We start from the raw sequence: 10,995 nt of genomic DNA, 5'->3' as shown, positions 1-10,995 counted from the left end.
AAAACAGAAGAGAAATGGAAAAGTGAAGTTATGTGAAGTTATGCGTCTCCTAGAAACATAAAGAAGCAGCCATTTTATGAGCAGAACCCATTAGCTACTTTCTCTTGAGTAAGTTCTCAGATCAGTTCTTCAAAGGAGTTTTCTGGTCTACAAAACCCATATTAGGGAATTTTGAGTTCAAATGGGGCAGAAATTAGGTACCGTATTTTTCAGACTATAAGGCGCACCGGATTATAAGGCGCACCATCAATAAATGCCTGCTAAAACGTCTAAGTTCATATATAAGGCGCACCGGATTATGAGGCGCACCTGATTATAAGGATGAATGACCAGCAGGTGGCAGACCTGTGCAGCTGTTGTCTGTAAGTAAGGTTCATATATAAGGCGCACTGGACTATAAGGCGCACCTTTGAATTCTGAGAAAATCAAAGGATTTTTTTTGTGCGCCTTATAGTCCGAAAAATACGGTATATCAGAATCTTGTCCAAAATGAAGAGCCAAGACTTGTCTGATACTATAAAATGGCTACCTCCATCGTGTGTAAGTGACAGGTGACAATGAAGGATTACTGGAACAATAGTGAAGATATTTATACGAAATAAGTCGGTGTGTAGTAAATTTTTGTAAACTGCGGTATATAGATGATATAAAGCCAGTTTAGGGGGGGCTGCACCTATATTAAAGAATAGCATGGTGTGTGTTGGGCTTTTACTTCCTTGGCATCTGTTTGACGATAATGGGGCAGATTTACTTACCCGGTCCATTCGCGATCCAGCGGCGCGTTCTCTGCGGTGGATTCGGGTCCGGCCGGGATTCACTAAGGTAGTTCCTCCGACATCCACCAGGTGGCGCTGCTGCGCTGAAGAGCATCGGAACACACTCAAGTTCACCGGCCTATTCCTAGTGAAGGTAAGTGCAAGCTCCGCGACAGTTTTTTTAAATGCGGCGGTTTTTCCAAATCCGTCGGGTTTTTGTTCGGACACGCCCACCCGATTTCCGTCGCGTGCATGCCAGCGCATGCACAATTCGATCGCGTGCGCCAAAATCCCGGGGCAATTCAGGGGAAATCGGCGCAAATCGGAAATATTTGGGTAACACGTCGGGAAAACATGAATCGGGCCCTTAGTAAATGACCCCCAATCTCTGCCATGGGAACCTCTATTTGCTATACAACACACTGCCTCTATGTGCTGCACTGACTTGTCTTGTTTTGGGTAGTAGGAAGTAAAAGCAGAGAAGACAAAAGGGAAGCATGAAGGTTCTTCTGTGTATGATATTGGTTTTATTGACTCGGATATTGCTTTATTGGCCTCCATAAACTAATAGATCGTTTATACTTTCTGCTCTCAAGAGGTTCATGTATATTTGAGGCAGGTGCCTTTTACTTGGTCCAATGAACATGGTTGTTCCGTTTGATTTTCGTTTCTACCACAACCTCTCCTTTCCGCCTGTTATTAGCAGACCCTCCACTTGATGTACAATAAAAATGTTTGTGCTTGTCAACAACGGGCTCTCTGTGATCTCCTTCTCTTATCAGACAATGCAGGGTTTGTATGCCTGTAAAATACACTACGGGCACTTCTCGTTTTAGGGAAGACTATCGATCAAATTGAAGAGGAGTTTTTCTAAAAGAGTGCTTTGTAAGGCTCACTAATACATTTGCAAAAAAGTTTGAGACTTTCAAAAAAGAAAATTGAGATTTCGCCAAAGAATAAGGTGTTTTTCTGGCCATGGTGAGGGACAAATGTCTGAGTTTGTTCCTTGTCTATTGAAAGGTAATGTGACGTACTCCTGAACGTTCAGGAACAGAGGTTTCATGGTCACATCTACGTAAGCATAGGGAAAGGAATGTTCCGGATTACTAAACAGGTCATTTTCCTCCCTGGGATCTGCATTTTTCAAGCTAAAACCAAGGAAGCAAGTTCTCATAGGGAGTCATTAGGATTTAGGCTCACAAGCTGTCACCTCTCTTGCAGGGTAGAGTCACAGGAATGAAGAAGAATCACACTGGCCCGTGCTCTTGAGTAATGTCCCGTAGCCAGTGGCGTACCGACCGCGGTCGCAGCGGTCGCCATTGAGACCGGGCCCATCGGACGGGGGGGCCCGGGCGACCGTCTCAATGGCGACCGCGGTCGGTACGCCACTGGCAGTCGGGCAGGGGCCTCCGTCCGTCCGGACAGGAAGCTCCTGCCCGTCACTGAATAGTGCTCGATGCGGCCGTAAGCGGCCGCTCGAGCACTATAACTGGAGCGATGTGGCCGGAAGACAACCCCGGCGCACATCGCTCCATGAACTGGGATGCGCGGCTGCGTGATGACGTCATCACGCGGCCGCGCACCCCTTCCTGCCTGCCCGCGGCAAGAAGATAGAAGACGCGGACCCGCTGCCAGTGGTGAGTATAGGGTTTTTTTTTAAATGGGGCTTATTGTATAATTAATTAATTGGGGGGGGGGGATATGTAATAATTGTGTGTGGGGGGGAATCTAATAATTAATTGTGGGGGGGGGGCAGAATATGTAATAATTAATTGTGTGTGTGTGGGGGGGAGAGATTGTAATAATGAATTGTGTGGGGGGGGGAGAGATTGTAATAATTAAGTGTGTGTGTGTGGGGGAATATGTAATAATTAATTGTGGGGGGGGTAGAATATGTAATAATTAATTGTGGGGGGTAGAATATGTAATAACTCATTATGGGGGGGGAGAGTATATTTAATAATTCATTATGGGGGGAGAGAATATTAAATAATTAATTGTGGGGGGGCAGAATATGTAATAATCACTGAAATATCGGTTAGCAGAAAGGGTTTTGACCCGCTCAGGTCCGCTGGAGTTCACCTTCTTCTTCCTGGTGTATGTAAGTGACACAATTTTACAGTTAAATCCTGCTCTCTGTCCGAATCAGTCGGATTATCCAACGCGCCCCCCCGCCCCGATGTCTGTCGCATGAAAACCGTTGCCGATGCACCAAAATCAGATCTCGTGTGAAACACTCCTTTTCTGAATCCCTCTCCCAGAGGCGCAATCCCCGAAAACGTCGGAAAACCTGCCGGAAATGCGGCGGCGTGAGACCCTTAGTAAATAAGCCCCAATGTTCAAAGATCTATTTCTGAGTAATGATGAATCTTCCAGAATATAGAGAGACATCAATGTAATCCTAAAACTATCCTGGGTAGCAGGTTTCCTTTAAGTCACTTTCGAAATCTTAGTTGGATGAATGGTATGTGCCATCATCTAGGAGCCTCCACCCAATGGGTCTAGGGCAGTGATGGCGAACCTTTTAGCGACCGAGTGCCCAAATAGCAACCCCAAATCCCCCTTATTTATTGCGAGGTGCCAACCAAAATTAAAGCAGTAACTTACAGCTCCCTGTTCTTCAACAATCATATTGGCCTCCTGAGGACAGCAACACAGTAGAAAGATAGAAAATTTGCATAATTTTATCTTCTTTCCAGTGTCCCTCTGTATACAGAGAATCATGGGGCCAGCAGGAGGTCCTCCAAAGATAATTCGGCCCTCTCTACACATTCTTCCTCTTCCTACAGTCCCAAGTAGCGAAGTAAGTATCAAAATATCACTGAAAGCAGCATATTTTGTCTGGTGTGCTAGGGTGATGGCCCGGGTGCCCACAGAAAGAGCTTGGAGTGCCGCCTCTGGCACCCGTGCCATAGGTTCGCCACCACTGATCTAGGGTATAGATACTTATAGGTGGTCTTCAACACTCATTTTGAGTTGGCCTCTACAAAGGTGGTATTCTCTGTATTAAGATAAAATCCTAGTTGGAGATACATGCATTGCCTCCATTAACATGAGCTGGAGATTAAGAAAGCAATAAAGTTCAGACTTCATGGAGGAAAAAGTTCTCCTCAGCGTATCCCACAAGAGAAATAATGAATTCTAGACAGAACACTTCTTTTCTTTATGGACATGGGTCGGCTAAAGCTTCATTCAATAAAAATGAATGTATAAGAAATTTGCCCCTACACTCTTACAACATATTGGAAGCTTTACGGACAATGCTTTTGAGGTGGACATGTCCTAAGTGGACAGATGATTGACCTGTAAAGGTTGGAAAAGCTGTAACATTTTCTGAAAAATAGAACATTTGAGTGTGAACAGGGTCGGTTCCAGGTGTCAGTGGGCCCCAGGGTGGCAGAGCCTCAGTGGGCCCCTTATCAATGAACTCACATTACAGTATTAAAAATTCTGAAACTCAAACAGTCTCCTGTTCCCTAAAATATTCCCTAGTTTATCATCCCAAACAGCCCACATGGTTATTGTATATAAGCCCCTCTCCCACCCTATGGATTCATTAGATACAGCCCCTCCCCTATGGATTCCTTATATGCAACCTGATGTGGGCCCTCCCAGCAGGTCTGGGCCCCAGTGCTGGTGCCGATCCTGAGTGTGAATCACTTTCCATGTGCAATATATATATAATTTTCTACCCACCACTCAAACTCTAAAAGGTCAGCTCCATTCATGGCTAGGACTGCCCGATCAAAACAGGTTATTTTATGATAATAGGCCAACAGTAGACAAACCTAATGTGGAGGAAAGGAACTTACTGGGCCAATCACTTGTTATGGGTAATTCCTAATATATATCTGATACAGCTTTACTTGGATAGTATCAACCCCATAAGGATCTACAGTTCAGGACTGATGCTTTGTGACAAGGTTCAGCATCTAAATGTCTCCTACCGCAGTGGGATCTTCTACCAAGGTTGAATAATTCTCCCCACAGAAATTATTTTGATCTAGATATCTTCTGCCTCCATATTGCTCCGTACTCTCCATTTTCTAATAACAAGGCGAGCCTCCGTTGCTATACTGTACAGCTGTCACCAGGCTCCTCCTTAGTAAATAAACCTTTTCTGCTTCAAAGTCCTAAAATAAGACGCCTTGCAGGGGGGCGCTTCCGTCTGGGCAACAGATGGCTAAGAGAACACAGAAGGAATATTCAGCTTTACAGAAGGCACGTCTAAGAATCTGCAAAAATTCTTATCTCATGTTCTGTAATAAGAGGAATTCATGAATCCAGGCCGAAAAGTCATAGTTGGTGGAAGGAAATGTGTCCGTCTGGTACATGGACAAGAGATGTCCACTGTCTCTCCCGGGTGATATGGAAAGCTCCATCAATCACCATAAATGAGCTTCTAAATCCATAATCTTATTTGGTAAAGTACAGCGGATAATCTGTGAATATTATAAGGATTACTCCCGGTATTGTAGACTAGAGGGAGGGTAGGAAGTTGTTTCCTTTGTGCATGATGATGTACATCCAGCACAGATTGCTGTGGTGAATATAGCAAGAAGCGTCCTGTACAAGGCTCCTGTCCCATTTTGGGGTGTCCAGGTTCTCTAAATTTCCAGTATGACTGAGGGCAGAATTGGGCCTACAGGTTTACGATCCATACGTTTTCTACATGGATGTATCTACAGAAGGTCCAGAAGTTGCAGATGTATTTAGACTCTGGTTCCTCAAAGGACACACAGGTTCCTATGATTAAGAACACTCGACTTACATACGACCCCTAGTTACAAACAGACCTCTGGATATTGGTAATTTATTGTACTTTAGTCCTAGGCTACAATAAACAGCTGTAACAGTTATTACAGGTGTCTGTAATGAAGCTTTAGTGTTAATCCTGGTTCTTATGACAAGCCAACATTTTTAAAATCCAATTGTCACAGAGACCAAAAAAGTTCTGGCTGGGATTACAATGATAAAATATACAGTTCTGACTTACATACAAACTCAACTTAAGAACAAACCTACAGACCCTATCTTGTATGTAACTCGAGGACTGCCTGTATCAATTGCCTATTGTAGGTAAGAGTACGAGGCATTACCAAATGCACCATGGTCAATAAGTATCTTCAAGTCGTCTATATGACTTGAGTAGGCCCCTTCATAGAGCTCATCATATTCTATATATAAAATAATGTAAACAATGTAAAATGTAAACATTTAATACCAATCTTACATTTAATATAAGGAGAAAATCATACCGTACTGTAACTGAACAAAACCCAACAATACCTAGGCTAGTAATACCAATAAGACAAATAATACCACCACCCCATGACCACATATTAACACTTGGGGCGATACAATGAGTACAGTTGCGACCAAAAACAGGTCTTCTTTATTTTATAGTTGGGGGCCAGTCACAGAATTGGCATGCAGTTACACCTCTGAATACTACCACCATAATGAATGAACAATACTGCTGTACAAGGGACAAATAATAGCGTCACATCATGGTCACAGATTACTGCTACATAGTGAATGAACAATACAACTATACAAGGGACAAATAAGAGGACCACACCATGAACACGGAGTACCGCTACATATTGAATCCTACTACTACTACTGCCACTTCTCAGTGGTGACTTGTGGAACAACACAAATTACAGCAATGTGTTCACACTGTGGGGCTTATTTAATAAGGGTTCGTTGGGTGCTTTTTTGTCGGGGTTTCCTGGCGATTTCCGTTTTGCACCGCATTTAACAGGGGATTTTCCCGCACACGAACATTTCAAATTGTGTCACAAGACACGCACTTACAAGCACCGGGAAGAAGAAGGTGAACTCCAGCGGACCTCGGCGGGGAAGGACGGATGCAGTATCTCGGGCGCACGAGCTACGTGTTCTTCATCTTCACCGGACTTCATCTTCGTCGTACCATCCGGTTCAGGTACCCGGTAAGTAAATTTGCCCCTTTGTGTCCGCAGCCTTAAGGTTCCTGCAACCATGTTTATAGGATTAAGGGGATTATATGAATGTGAAATATTTTTTAGCACTCTGAGGAGGCCTCTCTTAGGGTTGATCATACATCTGCCAAATGTATTCATGTCAATCGCTTATTGGTAATTACTATGTATAAATTGATTTAATCCTTCCAGAACCATTACTTTGCTCTATGATTTTATATATATCCTTTATCATTACAATATTTCCATCAATGACACCCATGTGACTCACTATCAAACCTCCCACATACGGACATGACAACTTTCTTGTGAAGAAAAGAATGTAAAGGTGTTTCCAAGATTTAGAAAAAAGGTTCCACTTTCTTTCTTAAAATTACTTAACAGCGCCTCTCTTGACTGCAGGCCATATCTAGCATTGCGGCTAAACAATGCCCATAAACCAGAGTGGATCATTTTGAGAAGTTCCTCAACTATAAACCATAACTGAGCAAATTCTTAGTTACGGTATATCCATCTCCTAGGTGACAGCCAAAATGGCCGCCTTTAGAGATCCTACATAGACATTACCCTGCATTCATACATATTGGATACCAGTTTTCTGGTACTTTTTGTTCACTATTTTGGAGTATATCCAATCACAGGTGGATTATAAGGATGTAGTAACTTGGCCGGGCAGAAGGCAGGGCCTGCGCCAGCACTGGGCATACCCGGGCAAGTGCCGGGGCCCAGGGCTGCTGGGGGGCCCACTTAAGGCTGTATATAAGGAATCCATGAACGAGGGGGGCTGTATCTAATTAATCCATAGGGGGTGAGGAGGCTATATACCAAATAACCACGAGGGGGCCGTTTGGGATAATAAACTAGGGAATATTTAAGGGAACAGGAGACTGTTTTAGTTTCTGAATTTTCAATGCCACCCTGTGAGTTCACTGTAAAGGGAGCCACTAAGGCTCTGCCGCTCAGGGCCGCCTACTGAAACCTGGAGCCGACCCTGGCTGTAGGGCCTATAAATTTGTTAGAGACTTAAAACTGAGGCCTGGGACCCTCTAAAATATGTCTCTACCTACGAAATCCAGTCATGTGGTAAGAATTAGAGCAAAAAATTTTATAGCGTTTTAAAAAAATTTCCTCAGGTTTAAAATAAACGGTGATGTAATATTTTTCCTTTTATTAAACATATAGTTCAGCACTGTCTCCACCAGGGGGCAGCATTTATCTATCCAGTGCATAGACGTTGCTGCGGTAGCGTATTTCTTACTAGCGCATAGTTGAAGGACAAGACATGGTCTGGAAGGATTTTTATTGTCACCTGCGTGGAAATTCAGCAAATTGTGATGATAAATGACTCATTACTCAATGAATTCATTATAAATCGAAAATTCTGTACATTTTTATAAAAATAATAAATCGCATCACATACTTCATTTCCAAAGGGACCGAGTATCTATAGTGTGGTAAGACTTGTGGGTCTCTTATTTGTTTTCGGAGATAAGCAGTGTCGGGTATTTATAGCAAACGCTTATCTCTGTCTATAATTGGGAAGAAGGTTGTCATTTAAGCGAGTGGCCCTGACCCTGAGCGTAGCGCGCATCCTAATGACATGCTCTGAGTCTATAGGGAGCGCGAGGGATCATGTGATGCTTGTATTTGATTAAAGGCATCTGTTCAATGTGAGTTCTGCATGTTTGGGTTAGATAGATAAGTGGCGCAGGGCGGAACTGCCTGTAATTGCAAACTTAATTATGCCCATAAAATCTACCAGAATCCCTTTCACTACTTACGCTATGTGTTTAAATAGCTCTAATCATCAGTAATGGACCGGGAGGCAGTGGACAGCTCGATAAAATAATAGAAAACATATATAAATTTGACGGTGGATTATCACATATTATTCTGGATTAGTAGGCTTCTTATCAGAATTTCTGGATTATCAGATGACCGAGCGTTATAATTTTTCTGTACATGGTTTTAATATTGTTAGAAAATTGAGACATGAAAAGCAGAATGATCCCAGTTTGTGTTCATTCTCCTTCAGGATTACAAATTATCATGTTATGATTTTAGTTGAGATACCTTCTCCAAATACTTTAAACTTTTTAGTGTATGGGTATATATTAGATTTGTTAGTATGTTCTTGTTTTATGGGACGATTCGAAGACTATTCTGACTACCTGCAGTGAGACCACCAGATTTACACTACCATTGCAGATGCAACTTCACACTGTAAACCCATCATTCCTGACTCACACTACCACTGCTACTGTGAATTCTGTAATTCTGTGTGTAGAATCTGCAGTGTATCCTATGAGATGCAACTTCACACTGTAAAATCTGCCATTCCTGGATCATACTGCCACTGACACTGAGTGCTGTGTGCAGAATCTGCAGTGTATCCTATAAGATGCAACTTCACAATGTAAACCAACCATACCTGATTCACACTACAAATGATACTGTGAATTCTGTGTGCAGAATCTGCAGTGTATCCTATGATATGCAGCTTCACACTGTAAACCCATCATTCCTGACTCACACTACCACTGCTACTGTGAATTCTGTGTGTAGAATCTGCAGTGTATCCTATGAGATACAACTTTACACTGTAAAGCCACCATTCCTGACTCACACTACCACTGCTACTGTGAGTGCTGTATGCAGAATCTGCAGTGTATCCTATGAGATGCAACTTCACACTGTAAAATCAGCTATTCCTGGATCATACTACCACTGACACTGTGAGTGCTGTTTGCTGAATCTGCAGTGTATCCTGTAAGATGCAACTTCATACTGTAAACCCATCATTCCTGAATCACACTACCACTGCTACTGTGAATCATGTGTGTAGAATCTGCAGTGTATCCTATGAGATGCAACTTCACACTGTAAACCCATCATTCATGACTCATACTATCACTGACACTGTGAGCGCTGTGTGCAGAATCTGCAGTGTATCCTATAAGATGCAACTTCACACTGTAAACCCATCATTCCTGACTCATACTACCACTGCTACTGTGAATTCTGTAATTCTGTAGAATCTGCAGTGTATCCTATGAGATGCAACTTCACTCTGTAAAATCAGCCATTCCTGGATCATACTACCACTGACACTGAGTGCTGTGTGCAGAATCTGCAGTGCTACTTTGAGGCTTAACTAACATTAAGACCATCTGGCTGGGGACTACATATCTTATCATACCCACTTCTAGCTCAATGTACACCTTGTTCTGCTAACTGCAGCAGCAGTGTAACTATATCTCGCTTGCTCTAGCATCACCATGGTAGCCAAACTCTGTATGAACATCCTGTTATGTGACTTCCATTTTTTTCAAACAACATTATGTAATCACTATTTATGCAATTACCTACAAAGTACCAGGATATCTCGATCGGCAATAGAAATTTAACTATAAAAACCCCTCCAGCTTCTGCAGCGTGACTCATTACGAGGGCAGGCTCAGACAGTGAGCGAATTCGGAATAACGAAGGGTGTGATCACAATGGGAAAGATAACACCGTGCCCCACATAAGAGGAAAGCTAAATCCAAAATCCAGGGGGAAGACAAGATCTGTCAACTCAAATTATTTTAAGGTGGAGTCTCCCTTTAAGTTAGGCACATCTCCGTTCAGACATGTCAGGGGATTTACATAATATTTGGGATTTACGCAAAAGCGTCAGGGTTCTTTTTAGAATTATCGCTAGATTTATTGATTTTATTTTCATATGGATTGTAAAAAAAAAAAAGGCATTGCATGATTGGGGTCCGGCTTCTGAAGCCCCTAGTGATTGGTTCTGATCAATAAGCCATTCTCATTTCCAAGCAACAACCCCTATAGGAGAAATGTTGTACTACACTGCAGCCATATTGATACTTGGCGACTCTACGTTGTGGCTCATGAGTGGAGGGGGTTGCATATGTTTTTAAAAAAGGGTCTCTCTGACATGAAAATGGAGTCAGGATAACATAATAGTGGAAAATAGATTGGCATTGGATATTTTGTGGTGAGATACTTGTCTGGGAACAGTTCTGCGCATTCCTGGGGCCCCAAAACTTTGATAAGGGCCCCCCTAAACCACAGCTCAGCCCTGAATGGGACTTCCTACACCACAATAGTCGTGAATCCTATTGGCGCCCTCAGGATTTAATATAAACACGCAGAAAAGATGGGTGTTGATGGCCTATTTCTCGTGGGTTCTGCGTACCAGATTTTTTAAATGTCCCAATCCCACCACCGCTTGGAGTCCTCAGATGTTCCATCAGTTGCGTTACGTA

The 10,995-nt window shown here is 42.8% G+C and overlaps 1 long non-coding RNA gene across 1 annotated transcript in view; it reads right to left on the bottom strand.

The window, feature by feature from the left end:
• LOC140074885 (uncharacterized) overlaps positions 1-10,995 on the bottom strand; it is a 56,686-nt gene that overhangs the window by 30,564 nt on the left and 15,127 nt on the right. The gene's annotated exons all lie outside the window — the stretch shown is intronic.

Source organism: Engystomops pustulosus, chromosome 8, assembly GCF_040894005.1.
Source record: "Engystomops pustulosus chromosome 8, aEngPut4.maternal, whole genome shotgun sequence".
Taxonomy (NCBI): domain Eukaryota; kingdom Metazoa; phylum Chordata; class Amphibia; order Anura; family Leptodactylidae; genus Engystomops; species Engystomops pustulosus.
This window is presented reverse-complemented; position numbering and strand designations above follow the sequence as displayed.